This window comes from Equus przewalskii, chromosome 13, assembly GCF_037783145.1.
Source record: "Equus przewalskii isolate Varuska chromosome 13, EquPr2, whole genome shotgun sequence".
NCBI classification, from domain to species: domain Eukaryota; kingdom Metazoa; phylum Chordata; class Mammalia; order Perissodactyla; family Equidae; genus Equus; species Equus przewalskii.
This window is the reverse complement of record NC_091843.1, coordinates 78273582-78291828: the sequence shown is the minus strand read 5'-3', so window position 1 is coordinate 78291828 and position 18247 is coordinate 78273582. Positions and strand designations below refer to the sequence as shown.

The window sequence follows — 18247 nt, the reverse complement described above, 5'->3', positions numbered from 1 at the left end:
TCCCTCTGTCGTCTCTGCGACCTGCTTTAGGGGATCCTCCAACTCTGCCCTTCTTCAGGGCAGGGGAATTTGATCGTGAGAAGTTTCTTCGCTATTCACAGATACCAGCTGAAGCCAGAAGGACATCTACCAAGAGCAGAGTAACCAGGAGGAGAATTCTGCCTATTTAATGCATTCCGAAATGGACCGTTTCCTTTTAGTTTAAAAAATATATTTCATCATCTGGAAAAAAGTGGAACTCCTCTATAAGTCTTAATTTTGTGTTGTTTTTTCCGAAATCTGTACCTGTCAACTCTCTCTGCCTTTTTATTTGGCTATAACAAGTTATAGTACTGGAGGCAGGCTTGAAGTGGATATACACAGCACCTTTAACCCGGAAATTAATGTGACAACTTGGGGATCCTTGCTCCAGTCGGTCATGATAGATGATCTACAGTTTCATCTATGGGGTCTGTTTTGCCATAGTATCTAGTTTTATCTTAAAGCTGGAATTGGGAAGGGAAACTGAGAAGCTTCAGAAGAAGTTAAGAAGGTTGGGCAGGCAGGGGTGGCTGTAGGTGTTAAGTGTCACTGTCCTTATCAAAGTACCTGGAGAGCATGAGATCCAAGCTATAAATGGTGAAAAACCGTGGGAGTCAGAGTTCTGAGCCACTCAAAGAAGCATGCACAGGGTAGTTGCTTTATGTTAGAAAGGGGGCTGGAGACTGAATGTATGAGTTGTTTTTACTTTGAATTGGGGGGGTGGTTAATTGTATGACAGAGAAGATGTAGGAATCATAAGTAGTACTAACACTGGAAACAGCTAGAGCTGGGGTGGAGCTCGGAAACTGTGAAACATCCTGCTGAGCATGGATCCAGAACTTCCCTGAGGGTTCCACTTCTGCTGTACAGGGTCTAGGTTGTAAATTAACAAGCCCCAGGGCATCTGCACATGCTAAGTGTGATAGAGAGGGATTGGAGTTGTCTGCTGGTGTACCTGTGGGAAACAGCTGCTATCCTTGAGGAAGAAAAGGTGGAGAAGGAAAGTGGCTATCTGTCTGCCAGTGACAACACATGCTGTGAAGTCTTGCTCTTCTCATTTCTGACGCTGTGGTTCTTAGATCCATCCTAAACCTGACAGCCTCATTGAGGTTCACAGAGCGTCTCCTATGTGACTGTAAGACTGAAATTATGATCAAAGTGGAATCCATTCCTGCCAGAGTAAAACCATGAAAGGAAATCATAGTATTCATTATCTGCTTATTATTATTATTATTATCATTATTTTTGGTGAGGAAGATTGGCCCTGAGCTAACATCTGTGCCAGTCCTCATCTATTTTGTATATGGCATTCCGCCACAGCACGGCTTGACCAGCTGTGTGTAGGTCCACACCCGAAACCCGTGAACCCCAGGCCGCTGAAGGAGTGTGCTAACATAACCACGATGCCACCCGGCCCACCCCTCTGCTTATTATTTTTAATAGATTGTGGGCTTCTATGTTTCTTATTTGGTGTATGGCAAGTTGATAAATGACCCTTTCATTGTGAAAAATCTGTTATAAGTAATGTTTTTTAAAAATTAAAATACATGCAAAAATGTTTTAAGGCAGCATCTCCCAGTCTTTTTTATCCCACAGAATACTTATAATGTTTTCTATCGGTTACCTGCCTTGAAGTAGAGGGATTTACCTATTTCCATTACTTAAAATAGATGAGAGTCTTTGACAGAGGTATAAAGAAAGGGGAGAATTATGAAAAGGGAAAAAAGATATAGATGACAGATTAAAAAGAAATTTGGTAGTTTTGGCAAGGGAGTTAGGAGTACAATCTTTGATAAAAATCTTGGTTGCTTAGTATTAGAGCTTTGTGATGAGATGCAATGTCCTGAGTGAGAACTGTTCTCAAGTACTTAAGAACACTAACACAAAATTACCTCCTCTTTCAACACCCACAGTGACCTGGAACATTTTCAACCTTTGAGAACTATCACTTTTTCAAAGTCCAGCCTCATGGTCTTTGTAAAATGTTTTCCTGATTAGCTCCTCCTCTAAGAAATTTCCAGCACTTTTTCTTACATTTAATAAATATGATTATTATATGGGTTGTTATATGGTGCTTTTGTCATTTTCCCCCCAATGTATATTGTTTTCCTAATTGTACATAAACACCTGGAGAGCTGGAACCTTTTTGTGTTGCCCGCCCCCTTCCCCTTAAGAAATACTATTTAAATGAATGTTGTGGACAAAATCACTTCAGTTAAATTGCTCTTAAAATGCTTTATGGACAAAAATATTACTTGTAGCAATACTTATAATGGTTAAAAATCAGGAACAATCTTTAGCAATTAGAGATTGATCAAATTCTATCATATATACTTAGTGGAATATTATCTATTTTTAAAAGTCATCAGGCTAGTCTTTCTAATGGAAACTGTTTGTTTTCTAAGATAAAGAGCTGGATGCAGAGTTATGACTATTATAATTGCTTTGACAAGGAAAAAATCCTAAGCATAGAAACAAGTAAAAAAGGAAATAACCAAAGTATATAACTCAACATTCCTGGAATGACCACACGAAAACCACCTTTCTGTAAGGGGGTAATTTTTTAAAAATTTATTTCCTTTTACTTAAGAAAGGATGAAAGGAGCTTCCCCTCCCCCGAAATTATGCTTTGTAACATCCACCTATATTACTCTCATCTCTCTAATTTGGCAAAAACAAACAAACCTGTTCTTCAGAAGGGTATTGCAAACCTTTAATAATTCAATAGCCTTCCTCTGAACTGTTCCTTTATTTACATGTTACCATAGTAACCTTGATATCATTTGATACCTTTTGGTATCAGGAAAGTCTAAACACCCACCATCAAAAGCAGTAAATACACAAAGCCATAAAAAAGTACCTATCTGTTTAAAAACTTAAATTAGCTTTATTCATTCATTAAATATTTGAGTGTCTACTGCGTCCCAGTCACTGTTCTAGGCTTGGAGAAACAGTGGTAAATAGAGCAGGCATTGTCCCTACTATCAGGGAATTTACATTTTAGTGGTAATAGACCATAAGTAAATAAACAAGAAAAATATAAGATACTAATGGTCCTAGGCAAGAAATTAAAGTAAATGACTGTTTTAGATCAGGTGACTAAGGAAAGCTTCTAAGAAAGTGCCGTTTAAGCTGCTGTTTGGCAGGAGAATCCAGCTTTGCCGATATTGGGGAAATCATTACTTGCAAAGGGGACAATAATGCAAAACTCTAAGGCATGAACTAGCTTGGAATATTTTAGGAAGGAAAGAAGGCCTGCCTGGTTGGAGCATAGTGATAAGAGAAAAGTATAAGTTTGGGGGTAGGAAAGGGCTAAATTATGTTGGCATTGAAAGCCAGGAAAGGGTTTGGATTTTATTCTAAGTACAATGGAAAAAGCATTTAACCTGAGGAGTGATATGAAATAATACATTTTTTAAAACCTACTCTAATATTTTTTTAATTGAAGTGTTTGGTCTGCTTACATGTAACACAATTACTAATGAACTTGGATTTAAACCTATTGTCTTATTATTTGCTCTTTATTTGTCCCATCTCTCCTATGTTATTTTCCTTCTTTTAGATTGATTATTTTCAATTATTTCATTTCCGGCACCTCATAAGCTTGACAGTTATATTTTAATAACTGTACTTCCTGGACAATATAAGGACCTGAGAACACATTATCCTCATTTACCACCCCACCCCACGTTGTATACGTTGTATAGACTTAATATATATTTCTTAAATTCTTCAAGACATTATTATTTTTATGCAATTAATGTGCATTTATATTTACTCAGATATTTACTTTGTTGTGCTTCATGACTCCTTGAGTTTTTGAGCTTCCATCTGGGATCATATTTCTTATTCCTAAAGAACATGCTTTAGTATTTCCTTTTGTAAATGTCTGCTGCTGACAAATTCAGTTTTTGTCTCCTGAAACTATTTCACCTTAATTTTCAAAGAACATTTTTCCTGAATTAGCAGCTATTTTATCATTTTGAAGATAGATTCCATTGCTTCTGGCTTCTGTAATTTTTTTGAGAAATAATTTTTGCCCCTTTAAAGGTAATCTCTTTTTTCCTCTGGCTGCCTTTAAGATGTTTGTCTTAAATTTGAAGCAGTTTTACGATGATGTGACTAAATGTTGTTTTCTTTGTTTTGTTGTTTGTTTTCTTTTTGAGATTTGTAATGCTTCTGAATCTGAGATCTATGTCCTTATCCTGTTTTGGAAAATTCTCAGCTATTATCTCATCAGATACTTCTTCTGCCGCACTCTCTCCCCGCTCCTCTCCTTTTCATACTCCACTTAAATGTATGTTAGATCATTTGACTTTATCCCTTATGTTTCTGTTCATTTGTCTCTCCATGGTTTATTCTGGATAACTCTTACCTTTCAGCTCACTGTTTTCTTTTTAATAGTCTCTAATCCGCTTTAAACATATCTGTTGAAGCATTTATTATTTCAGTTATTATCTTTTTGGTTGTCAGTTCAAGCATTTCTGTTTGGTTCTGTTTTAGTTTCTGGTTATGTAGCTAGTTATCTATCTCAATTTGATATTTTATTTTCTCAAACATATTAAACATAATTATTTTAAAACCTGTGTCTAGAAACTATGAGGTCTGCTATTGCCTGAAGCTTCTTTGTTTCTTTGTTGTGGTTGCTGTTTACCATATTGTCTTATTTAATTTTATGTTACATTTTTTTATTTTATATTACTTGAGTTATTTTTATTTATAAAATTTTGTTGATTTATGTTATGTTGTTTTTGATTAAATGTCAGAACTAGTATATGAAGAAATTATAGTTTGAAGTCTAAAATGATGATATTTTCTACAGAAAGGATTTATGTGCCCTGGCAAGGGCTTTGGACACTAGTAATCTAAAGTCATCTTAATCTAGACAGTGATTGAGATGATTGAAATCTGAGCAGATATACTTCTAGTTCATACCCTCTAAGGTCTCAACTTGAAGCCTGTAGAATTTGCCAGAGCAGGCCCTGAACTCCAATTTTTGTCTTTTTAACTCCGTGAGTTAATCAGAAGCTCTGTTCAGCTTCTCAGCCATCTTCTCAGGAATCAGCAAATACCCCAAAGCAAAAGCTATCATAAATGCTGGGTTCAACAACTCTGGTTTTTTCTTCTGGATTTTCCACTGCCTCATTAGGTCTCTAATGCCTTCAGATGTTTGTTTTATATTTTGTCTAGCTTTTCTAGTTGTCCTCAGAAGAAGTACTAGTCTAAATTATCTAGTCCATCATTACTAAAAATAGAAATGAAAAATACTTTAAGTACACATGAACCATTTACAAAATTTAACTATAAAAAGTGTTAAAATCTCAAAGGACTGGTATCATTTAGATCACGTTTTCTAATCAAGGTATAATTAAGTTAACAATAACAGAAATCTAGAACACCTCATATATTTGGAAAATAAGAATCCCATTTCCATGTAAGATGGGTCAAATTCAAATAAAGATTCTCAATGAAAAATAGAAAATACATATTCAAAACTGAACAATGACAAAAATACTACATATCGACATCTAGAGAATGCAGCTAAAACAGTACAGTCGTGTGCCAAATAACGTTTCAGTCAACAGTGGACCACGTATACAATGGTGCCCATAAAATTAGTACTGTATAGCCTAGGTATGTAGTAGGCTATAGCATCTAGATTTGTGTAAGTACATGCTGTGACATGTACATTGTTCGCACAATGACAAAAACGCCAAAAGACACATTTCTCAGAATGTATCCCTGTCATTAAGCAATGCATGACTGTACCTAACACGGAAATTGAAAACTTTAACTACTTAAGGAAGACTGGAAATTAAAGAGCTAGTAATCAGCCCTAAACCTCAGGGATTAGGAAACGAATAATGGAAATAAAATTAAAATAATGAAATGAATGGAACAAAAAGCAAATATTTAATACAGAGGGGCAACAAAGTCAAAAGTTGTATCTTTTAATAATATTGATAAATCTTTGACAAGATTACTCAAGAAAGAAAGCAGACACAAAGATTAGAAATGAAAATGAGGACATTTTTACAAATGCTGTAGAGATTGAGGAGATAGCATGAACAATTTTATTAAATGAAAAAATAGTAAGTGAAGTAGACAGTTTTCAGAAAAATGTAACTTTTCAAAAGTCATTCAAGAAGAAATAGAAAATAGGAGTAGTCTGCTTGCTATGTAAGAGATTGAATCAGTAGAAATTTTCCAAAAAGAAAATATATTGCCCAGACAGTTTTGCTAAACATTTAAAGAACAAATCATTTCAATCTTAGACAAACCATTTCACAATATAGAAAAGAGAAAACACTCTTCTATTCATTTTATTAGGCTTCTGTAACATTGACACTAAAACTTAATAAGGACAGTAAGAGAAAGTCCAATCATATTCATGAAGATAAAGGCAAAAGTCCTAAGTAAAATAGCAAACATAACCCAGCAAATGTGTAAAAGCGATAATAAATATGATCAGGTTGAATTTAACCAAGGAATGTATTTTAACATGTTAAAAGATTAAAGGAGAAGGGGCCAGCCCAGTGGTGTAGTGGTTAAGTTTGCATGCTCTGCTTTGGCAACCTGGGGTTCATGGGTTCGCATCCTGGGTGTGGACCTACACACTACTCATCAAGCCAGCTGTGGCTGCATCCCACATACAAAATAGAGGAAAATTGGCAGAGATGTTAGCTCAGTGACAATCTTCCTCAAGCAAAAAGGGGAGGATTGGCAACAGATGATAGATCAGGGCAAATCTTCCTCACTAAAGGGACAAAAAGATTAAAGGAGAAAAACGATATGGTTGTCTGAGTAGATGCAAAAAAAAAAAAAAAAAATGCTTTTGAAAAAATTAACATAGACATGGATAAAACCTTTTGCCAAATTAGAATTGTGCAGAACTTTATTAAGTCAATAAAACCTACAATAAACATATCTGAAGATGAAATTTTTGGAGCAATCCCTTAGAATCAGAAACAAGTGCCATATTGGAGATCCCAGCCAGCATTGTAAGACAATAAAAACAAAGGACATAAAGATTAGAAATGAAGAAATGTAATTTACAGATAAGTTGTTAAAATAAGAGCTTTGCAAGAATTCTGGATGTAATAAAAATATACAAAAGTGAATTGCATTTCTCCAGCAGAAATGAACTCTTAGAAAGTGATGTTTTTAAGGGACAGTTAGCAGTAAAGGGGCACATTTGAATGGTGCAAATGGCAACTAGACTTTTGATGGTGAACATGATGTCTATACAGAAGTTGAAATGACATACACTTGCAATTTATACATATTATAAACCAATTTTTTAAATGATTTTTTAAATATACTGTTTACCATATTGTTTTAAAAATATTAATTACATAGGAGTAAGCTAAAAAATATAGAAGACCTTTAAGGGGAAAAAAATCACAAAACGTTATTGAAAGACATTAAGAAATATCTAATAAAAAAATACACCATGTTCAAGTATTACGAGACTCTGGAGTTAAGATGGCAATTCTCCCCTATACAGTGAAAGCAATTGCAATAAAAATCCCAAATGAGTTTTGTCAGAAACTTGAGAAGCTAATTCTGAAGTCTATATGAAAGAGCAAAGGGTCAAGAAATTCAAGATAGTCCAGAAGCAGAAGACTTAAGATAGAACTGACATGTCCAATAGCAAGAATTACATAAAAATTATATTAATAGGTGTTCGTAATAGCCAAAAGGTGGAAACAACACAAATGTCCATAAGCTGATCCAAGGATAAACAAAATGTATATCCATACAGTGGAATATTATTTGGCTATAAGAAGGAATAAAGTACTGATACCTGCTGTAACATGGATGCACCTTGAAAACATGCTAAGTGAAAGAATCCAGTCCCAAAGACCACATATTATATGATTCTATTCATATGAAATGTCTGCAATAGGAAATCTATAGAGATAATAGATTAGTAATTGTTTAGGGATGGTGAGGTTTAGGAAGATGGGGACATTAGAGTAGTGATAGCCAAAGGATATGGGCTTTCTTTCTAAGGTGATGAAAATGTTCTAAAATTGATTGGTGATGGTTGCAGATATGTGAATAAACAAAGCCACCTCATCATACACTTTAAGAGGTGAATTGTATGGTGTGTGAATTATATCTCGGTAAATGTGTTAAAGCTATAGTAATTAGGGTAGTGTGGTATTAGGGATGGAAAAATTGATTTATCCTGGAATACAAGCCTAGAAATAGATGCACTTTTATACTCTTGATTTCAGACAGAGGTGACGTTGCAGGCCAGCAGGAAAAGCAAGAGCATTTCAATAAATCGTGCTGGATGTCCACATGGAAGAAAATGAAATTGGACCTCACTCCTCCTTTTTTTTCTTTTTAAGGAAGATTAGCCCTGAGCTAACTACTGCCAATCCTCCTCTTTTTGCCGAGGAAGACCGGCCCTAAGCTAACATTCATGCCCATCTTCCTCTACTTTATACATGGAACACCTACCACAGCATGGCTTTTGCCAAGCGGTGCCGTGTCCGCACCTGAGATCCAAACCGGCGAACCCCCAGGCTGCTGAGAAGCGGAACGTGCGAACTTTACCGCTGAGCCACGGGGTCGACCCGGACCTCACTACTTAACATATACAGAAAAATCAGTTACAGATGAATTAAAGATTTAAATATGATAGGAAAACCTATTAAACCTTCAGAAGACAAGATAACGAGATATCTTTATGACCTTATGGTAGGGAAATGCAAGCTCTGTGTGGAAGAAGGAATTGTATATTCAAAACCATTAAAAGCCTCTGTTCAAAAGAAACCATAAGCCTTTAGGGTAGTGTTTGATTTCACTTAGGCATAGGAAATGTAAAAGATGAGCCTGTAACATTTTGTTGTTCAAGATAGCAAGAAAGCTATCATAGGCTTCCAGGATCATGCCAGTGGACTCAGGAGACAATTGAAAAGCATCTCACTGGCCAAAGATCGGACAATCTGAGTATCAATAAGGATACACAAGTTCATAGAAATTCTGAAATTCACCTGAGCCCAGGTTGGAACATATCAAATGCAATGGATTAGAACTATCAAATGTCTTTAAATCTGTGAGTTCATAATGATAGTAAAACTAGCAAAAAGTATCTAGTTGGCCAACACTGGAATCAATTCAGTATTTTGAAAACAAGTTTTTAAAAAAAGGAGTTAATCAAGCATTTGTCCTGCCTTTCCTATATGAGCTGTACCACAGGTAACCAAATAGTAAATGGGGGGTGGGGGTGGGGGGGGGAGTTTCTCTACATACACATATTAATAAATGAAGAAGGAATGGTAGAATTAGAAAATTGCCATTTTGAGATTCCTAATGAGTAAATGGATTTATTCATTGCACATCAACAGCTGCTAACTTGACAAACAAGGGAACTTTACATGCCTCTTAGTGGAAAAACACACCATCAGCTATTAAAAAATCTTACCCAAGAAATTGAGCCTGATACTAGGAAATGTAGAGAACGTGTTAAACAACATGGCTATGCAATCAGGAAAATCCAATTTATGGAAAATCGTGAGATAAATTAACTTCAACAAATATGTTGCAAGAGAGAAGATGGAGAAAACTAGATTAAAAGAGGCTTACTTAAAAGACATATGAAGCAATGTGTGAACCTGTATTAGTTATCTATTGCTGTATAACAAATTATCCCAAGACTTAACAGCTTAGAACTAAAAAATATTTATCTCTTACAGTTTCTGAGGGTCAGGAATCCAGAAGTGGCTTAGTTAGGTATTCTGGTCCTGGATTTCTCATGTGTTTGCAGTACTGCAGTCTTCTGAAGGCTCAACTCGTGATAGACAATCCACTTCCAAGATGGGTCACTCACAGGGCTGCCTCAGTGTCCTCACAACATGACATCTGGCTTTGCTCAGAGCAAGTGATTCAACAGAGAAACAGAAGCCAAACTCACTCAAAGTGATAGACCATTATTTCTCCTGTGTTCTCTTAGTCCCACAGATGACCCCTGATATAGTGTGAGAGGAAACTGCACAAAAAAACATGAATACCAGGAGGCTGGCTACCATAATTTGGCCTCCAAAGATTCACATTCTTCCAATATGCAAAATGCACTTATCCTCTCCCAAAGGTCCCCAAAACTCATCCCCTTACAGCATTAGCTCAAAGTCTAGAAATCTTGATCAAGTCCAGGTGTGGATGAGGCTTTTTAGTGTACTTCCTTAAGCGCAGCTCCTTAAACAGAGTTCCTCTTGATCTGAAGACCCATAAACTAAAGACACAGAGTATCTGCCTCCACACACCTACTAGAAAATGGATGTGATAAGCTCTATAGACCTGTGTATTTTAAATGAGGCACATAGGTTCACAGAAATTCTGAAAGCCACCTGAGCATGGCTTGGCAGTTACTTGATTAGGATTCAAGGCCTGAGAGTAATTCTCCATGGCGCTTAACTCTGCCTTTTGGTCTCTTGGATTCACCCACTGAGTCATCCTTCCTTTTCCATGTTTACAGCTATGTAGTTGTCTCTGCCTATAGAAGCTTTGATGTTCAAAAGGCTCTTTTCGTTTGGTTCTCTGTCTCTTTCGATTCAGGCTGGCAAACAGCATGCTAATATAATTCTCTTTAAAAAGTCTTTTTTAAAAATTATATTCTTATAATTCTCTTATAAACTTTATGGTCTCCTGTGAATTTTATTTGAGTTCATGCCATTAGACAAAGCAACACTCATAAATCCCTTCCATATAAAACCTCTACCTTGGGATTTTGATGCACTACACTCATAAACTTGTTAGAAGATTTGAAATTTGATTGAGAGGTCCTGTGAGGCACACCCTTTGTGTCTGAATGAAAATACTCTGAGGCCCCACACTAGATCTTTCTGAGGTGTTAAAGGGCTTTACAACTATACCCTCAACTTTGTATTTTCCTGTTAGTGCCCTGGATTTGTCCCTCCTTCCTTTCCTAATTTTGACATCATTTGTCACCTGGAGAGGCTGGGAATCTTCAAATCCCACAATTTCTGGCTCCTTTTTGTTTAACAGTTCTTCCTTTAACTTTCCTCTCTCCTCACATTTTGCTATAAGCAACAAGAAGAAACCAGGTGACATCTAACTTTCTGGCTGGAAATCTTAACTAGATCACCCATTCATTAGGCATATTTTCTACTTTGGACATAATTGCAGGTGACAAATTTGCTGAACTTTCTGCCACTTTCCTGCAGTTTCCAATTAGACTTTTCTAATCTGTTAAGACCTTATCTACAGCCTCCTCAAAGTTATGTGTCTACCATTTCTTCAAGGCTCTTCAAACTTTCACTAACACTCTCTTCCAAGTCCTTCCACCTTCTGCCCACTGCCACTTCCAAAGCCACTCTTACATTTTAGGTGTTTGTTATGTCAGTAAGCCACTTCCAGGTACAAAAATCTTTATTAATTTTCTAACGTTTTATAACAAACTATCCCGAAACATAGTATTTAAAGCAACAAACATTTCTTATATCATGCGGTGTCTGAGGGTCAGAAATCCAGGAGCAGCTTAAGTGAGTGGTTCTAGCTTGAGGTCTTTTGTGAAGTAGCAGTCAAGCTGTTGGCTGCGGCTACAATCATCTGATGGTTTAATTGGTGCTGGAGGACCCACTTCCAAGATGGTTTACTCTGTTGGTTATTGGCAGGATGCCTCAGTTCTTCACTGGATATTTATCAGAGTACCTCAATTCCTCACCACATATGCCTCTCCATAGAGTTGTGTAGCTCTCCCTAAAGCAGATAATCCAAGAGAAAGAGACAGAAGCTACCACGTCTTTTATGTCTTTTTTGACCTAGCTTCACAAGTGACATACCATCACACAGATATGTGGCCAACAGGTTGGTCACACATACCAACCAAGATACAGTGTGAGAGGGCATTACACAAGGGTGTGAATACCAGGGAGTGAGAACCATTGGGTGCCATTTTGGAGGCCAGCTTCCACAGGACTTTATCTGGATCATGATTCAAACAAACAAACAAAAAAGCACATTTATGATAATTGGAAATTTGAATGCTTATTGAATATTTGATGATATTAGGGAATTATTGTAAATTACTTTATGTGTTATAGTAATTTTTAAAGATCCCTTATCTTTTAGCGATACATATTGAAATGTTTATAGATGTAATGATATGTCTTGGATATACTTCAAAATAATAAGAGATAGGGAAAGTGGGTGGTAGTGTAAGTGAAGCAAGATTGGTTATGAGTTGATAATCATTGAAGCTGGGCAGTTCATAAATGGGAGCTCATTATTCTGCATACTTGTATACATTTTTTTAATATTTTCTATTAAAAAAAAGACACCATAAGGCAAGTAGAAGATAAGTCACAAACTGGGAGATCTTTACAACCCATAATGGCAAAAGGATTAGTATTCACACTGTGTAAAGAATTACTACAATTTAATTACTTAATTAATTTTGAGGAAATGTAGCCCTGAGCTAACATCTGCTGCCAATCCTCTTCTTTGTTTTGCTAAGGAAGACTGCCCCTGAGCTAACATCCATGCCCATCTTCCTCTACTTTATATGTGGGATACTTGCCACAGCATGGCTTGACAAGCGGTATGTAGGTCCACAGCCGGGACCCAAACGGGCAAACTCCAGGCCACTGAAGCAGAATGTGCGAACTTATCCGCTGTGCCACCAGGCTGGCCCCACAATTTAATTTAAAAAAAAAAAGATAGATAATGCTCTCCACACTTCCCCACAAACAGGTAATTTGTAGAGGAGGAAACCTGAAGAGATGTTGAACCGCAAACAAATGCCATTTCACACCCACCACATAGGCAAAAATTTAAAAGTCTGACAATATCACCAGAACATTTATCCCTTGCTGGTTGGAGTATAAATTGATATAATCAATTTAGAAAACAATTGGCATTATCTAACAAACTTGACGATGTACATCTTCTATGACCCAGGAGAAGTGTGTACCAGGATATATGAGCAAGAAAATTCATAACAGTATTATTAGTGTAGTGAAAGGGAACCAACCCAACTGTCCATCAACAGTAGAGTGGTTAAATACATTGTGTATACTCATGCAGTAGACTACAACAGTGGGAAAAAAAGAATTACAAATCCTTGGACATGGATGAATCTCTAACAATGTTGAGCAAAAAAGGAATTCACAGAAGAATATTACAGTAGAAGTCCACTTTTACAAATTAAAGAACCAATAAAAGTAAATATCTTGTTTAAGGGTGCAAACATAGAAGCAAATCTATAAACTAAAGCAAAAGAATGGTAACCACAAAAGCAAGATAGTGATTCTCTCTAGCTGCAGAGAGAAAGAGATGGAATACAGAAGGAACATCAAAGTGTGATTATATATGTTGCTTTAGCCTCAACAGTCCTGATTTGCCGATTTTCCTGGTATAGTAACTAATAGCACTCTCTTTCACTCTCAGAAGGGTTCTGGTTTGGATAATAAATTATATGTTCATCCTTTTTAAAGTAACTTTTCTTCCTTTAATCTAGATTGAGGGCATATGGACCTTCCTTGTATCATTTATCCTTATATCACACAGGTGTATTACAACTGCTCATTTGAAACTAGCCCCAACATTTAATAATTTTAAATTTTAGCCAGTGACAACACAGTAAGAAAAAAATCTGTATGTAGGACAAATGTAAGTAGGATTTGAATGAAGCCCTTATCATCTGGGTGGATGTGGAGATAAATAACATACCATGTGCCTGGCATTGTGTTAAGCCCTTTACAGATATTACTTCATCCTCATAGCAAGGCTTTTAGGTGGGTATTATTATTTTAATTTTGCAGATGAAGAATCTGAGGCACAAAAAGTATATGTAACTTAACCAAAGTCGTACCATAAATGACAGAAGATAATTTGAACCCAAGGAATGTTACACCAGACTACGTGCTCTTAACCACAATGCCCAAGTCCATAATAGACATTCTTAATCTTTTTTGTACCATGGATTCCTTTGGCAGTCTGGTGAGGCCTATAAAGCCCTTTTTAGAATCAGGTTTTAACTGTGTAAAATATGCATAGAATCATAAATGAAACCAATTATACTAAAATACAGTAAGTTCAACAGAAGTGTGTATGTATGTTCTTCTTTATTAATGCATCAAATAACAAACTCTAGCAAAAGGTATAATATTATCTATAATTTTAAAGTAGTGAACACCAATTTTATGTTGAGATTTCTACAACTATAGTAATGTGATGGGAAAACATCTGTGATTTTTATGGGTGAAAAAGTCACCGGCACTTCTGATAACACTGTGATTTACTGCCTATTCACAATTGAAAGAAATACTAAATTTCACTTAGAGATTAGCAAAAATTAAGGTATAATATTTTTCCCATTGAAATTCACTGCCCTCTGTTTTGTGACCTTAATTCATAGACTTTGTGACATATTTTACTTCAGAGAGGTCATATTCCCCACCCCACCTCCCACTTTCTGGTCTGGGGTTACACTCAAAATGAAATACACAAATAAATTAGTTTATTAGAAATAAAAAATGTTTCTCCATGTGGTGAACTTAAGTGGGGGATGAGAAAAAGGGATGTGTTAGAATGACCAGGTGTACATGTAGATAATGGGAAACTTGAAACTGCTTTAGAGCATTTTATTTGACAGGTTTAAAACTGGTTCCAAACACATACTGCCACATGCATTTATTCATAAAAGAATTCATTATTGATACCAAAATGCCCTACAGTATACTGTTTGTCGATACCTGTAGCAACGTAACAATCAAAAAAGAAAATTCAAATAGTTGGACACATTTAAAAGTTCCATTGGGCTAAAAGCAAAACATTTTTGATTCGTCTTTCTCATGATTTGATGTCCCAGCAGAGCAACTGGGGAACCTAATTCTGACCAACAAGGAAGAATTGCTTGGCTAATTGGAAGTGACAGAAACCTTGGGAGAAAACAACCACATACTGAGGATAATTATCAGAAGGTAACATGGGCCCTAAAGGATAGTGTCAAGAAACCTGAAGCCCCCAAATGAGGTGAGACTTGCAAAAAATGCTAAGAGAGGACAAAGAACGGGATTTTAAAATTCTGTTCAGAGCCAGAAGAGGATCAAGGAAGGGAAAAGTCCACTTCCAGTTTCTGGTATAAGATTAGAGCTGACAGAGAAAGCAGAACTCCCTAAATATTATTGTGCTTCATTCTGTACAAAGAGAACTTGAGAAGTAGGGCGACATTATAGAAAGAACTATGTGTGTTTGTGGGCTCAGGCAAACCTGGGTTTAATTCTCTGTTTCAGTTCTTAGTAGTTATATTACCCTGGGTCTCCTTTTCCTCATCTGTATAGTAGAGATAATCATATATTTCTCTTAGGATTGTTCTGAGTAATGGAGGCAACACATTCAGAACACTGAGCCAGGCTCACAGTAGTGACTCAATAAATAGCAACTTATTAATATTACTCAAAATAGTAGTATAAATATTGACAGGAAGCAGTACTCTTCCCAAATAGGAGAAGAAAATCTAAGAGTACCTAACAGTTCCAGTTTAGATTATATTATGTGATATGAATGGCTTATATTGCAGTCATTGGGAGGCAAAGTACAAATGAGACCTGAGAACAACTGTCCTCATCTTTGAAGAATTATGGGAAACAGAATAGGTGCTAGAACACTAAACATGGGCAAATGTCTGCCTTTAGGGTGAAAAGTAGAAATTTGAAACCTGGAATTATTTGCTTTTTGACTCAGTAATGTTCCCTCTCATTGGTATAGTATTCACTCGCCCAGGGAAGGGGGAATTTCAAAACAAAGCAACTGAAACAAAGGAATAGATTGAATTTTCCAAAGTGCTTAAAGTGAAGACACAAGTCTTGAAACCTAAGGTGATGAGGAAAGAACAGATTTCTTGAACTTCTTCAATGCTTCAAGAGGTAAAATTGGAAAGAAGAAGGAAAAAATTGTATCCTTAAGCAAGATCTGGTGGGTTGAATGGTGGCACCCAGAAAGACATGTCCATGTCCCAATCCCTGGAACCTGTGGGTGTGACCTTATTTGGAAAGAGTCTTTGCAGATGTAATTAAGTTAAGGATGTTGAGATGAGGAGATCAATCACCCTGGATTGTCTGCTGGGCTGTAAGTCCATTGATGCATATCCTTAAGTGACATAAGAAGGGAAGACACAGAGAAAAGGAGGCAATGTGACCACAGAGACTAAGATTGGAGTAATGAGGCCACAAGTGAAGGAATGCTGACAGCTACCAGAAGCTGGAAGAGGCAAAAAACAGATTCCCCCCAGGTCCTCCGGAGGAAGCACAGCCCTGCTGACACCTTGATCTCAGAGTTCTGGCCTCATAACTTTAAGAGAATAAATTTCTGTTGTTTTAAACCACCAATTTGTATATATTTATTATGTCAGCCCTATTAAGTTTATACACAGAGTTTAAAGAGAATCTAGCAATATCTCTAGAAAGATTAGGTTTTTCTGGGTTGGAGGGAATGGAGGAATGTGAAATGGACGGTGGAGTGTGGAGAAGGTCTGAGGGACTCCTTGGAGGGGAGAACCAGAGTGGAGTCAGCAAATTATAGACCACACAGTCTCTGCTTGGACAGAGATTGCCAGAGTTTAGAAGAAATCTGACAGGGTTGCTGTGCATTGCCAGAACCAGGATGCCGTGTGGCAGCCAATCCAATATTCAAAGTGCCCTCAAGGAGTATTTTATGTCCTCAGAGAGAGCTTCTGTTTGACAAATGCTTTCCATTCCCCACATAGCTGACTGTATGCCAATACTTTACTCGATCCTATCAAAACTACCCATAGGAAAAAGTACTTTTTCAATATTCCCTGGCAGTCTCAAACCGTCAGAAATAGAGGAAGGATCACGGACAACTAAAGGGGTTCCAGTGACGTAGAATGGAAATCCATGTCACTCGGAAACCCTACCTTCAGTCTTTTTTTTTTTTTTTTAAGTTTGGTACCTGCGCTAACATCTGTTGCCAACCTTTTTGTTTTTTCTTCTTCTTCTCTCCAAAGCCCACTGGTACATAGTTGTATATTCTAGTTGTGAGTGCCTCTGGTGGTGCTATATGGGATGCCACCTCAACATGACCTGATGAGCGGTGCCATGTCCGGGCCCAGGATTGGAACCGGCGAAACCCTGGGCCGCCTAAGCAGAGCACGTGAACTTAACCACTTGGCCATGGGGCTGGCCCCCTCTATCTTCACTCTTTACTTGACTGAGACTTCATTCAATTGAGAGTCCTTAACACCTCTGATCCTGCACCAGGACCACAGTGATCCTAGGCAAGATTCTAAAAGGAATTCTTAAAAGGATGCTCGGGGAGCATCTATAAGAAAAAGCAGTAATCAATCAAATACGGTATGGGTTTACCAACCAGAATTTACCTAATTTTATTTTCTTCCTGACAGGGTTACTAGACTAGTACACCAATAATGTGCAGTAGACAATATGTATCTGTGTCCAACAGGCATTGTTCACATTTTTCATCATATACTTATGAGTAAGTAGGAAAGGAAAAAGGGCTAGATGATAGTCCTTCAGGGAATGACTTGACACCCAAAGGGTACTTACTCTTGGATGGTGGTCAGCCTCTCCAGAGGTTTTTAGTGTAGAACCACAGTGCCTATCTGGGTCAACACTGTATTTCATTGACTTGAGAGAAGATACAGAACCCATATTAAGAAATTTTTATCTAATTCAAAGTTGGAAAGGGTAAGATGTTTTACAAACCTTAGATATAGGTTGATGTTGACTCTGGGCTAAATTCTAGATAGTCAGAATTCATAAAATTTTGGGAGTCTGTAACCATACCAACAGAGTCCCAAAAAAATTGGGATTTTTAAGTTTATTCACTCATTTAGATGTCACAAATTTATGGAACATCTACTCTGTGTAAATGTCTACATTAGGCTTTAGAAAGATGATTAAGTTATTGTCCTTGGATTGCAGAAGTTTAAAATCTGGTGAGTGAAACAGACTTGTAAAGAGATATATTATAGCATAAATGTCCTTTGTAAGGCCCTATATTTAGTAAAAGTTAAAAAAAAAATTAATTGGGGCCAGCACTGGCTGCCTAGTGGTTAAGTTCAGCACACTATGCTTTGGTGGCCTGGAATCAGTTCCCAAGCATTGACCTACACCACTCTTCTGTCAGTGGCCATGCTGTGGTGGCAGCTCACATACAAAAAGAGGAAGATTGGCAACAGATGTTATCTCAGGGTGAATCTTCCTCAGCA

The 18247-nt window shown here is 36.9% G+C and overlaps 1 long non-coding RNA gene across 4 annotated transcripts in view; it reads left to right on the top strand.

The window, feature by feature from the left end:
• The window catches only part of LOC103546864 (uncharacterized), a 52572-nt gene that overhangs the window by 431 nt on the left and 33894 nt on the right, over positions 1-18247 (top strand). For 2 of the 4 annotated variants that reach the window (XR_011525290.1, XR_011525292.1), the window contains exon 2: positions 14870-15030. This is a non-coding gene — a long non-coding RNA (uncharacterized lncRNA). Of the gene's footprint in view, positions 1-101; positions 3805-14869; positions 15031-15765; positions 16382-18247 lie in introns of those variants that run through there. The other 2 variants (XR_543860.2, XR_011525291.1) reach the window with 2 other exon arrangements.